Source organism: Penaeus monodon, chromosome 20, assembly GCF_015228065.2.
Source record: "Penaeus monodon isolate SGIC_2016 chromosome 20, NSTDA_Pmon_1, whole genome shotgun sequence".
Lineage (NCBI taxonomy): Eukaryota > Metazoa > Arthropoda > Malacostraca > Decapoda > Penaeidae > Penaeus > Penaeus monodon.
Window position 1 is genome coordinate 18,111,221 of NC_051405.1, and position 351 is coordinate 18,111,571.

Below are 351 nucleotides of genomic sequence, written 5' to 3' on the forward strand. Positions count from 1 at the left end.
GTTGGCATCATCATGTCAAAAATGTATCAGATGCAACAAGTGGTAATGCAACAGATGTATAGTTTAGATATACCACTAAGTTCTCCTAAAGAGAAGAGCACCGTAATGGAGGAATGGTTCACGGAGTGGCTTGCGAATTCCAAGGCCCACGTTCAAGACTGTTCCATGCCAAGTGTGGAATCACACGTAATCCCGTTTTCACTTTCTTCGTATTATTTAATTGTATTTATTTCGTCGTTTTGTTTCTGCTGCAACATTCTTCCACGTCTTTATAAATAACAAAGCTCCAGATTATTCTATGCCACTTGTGGAATCGCGCGCAGGCCTGTATTTAATCTGTGTGAACTTTGC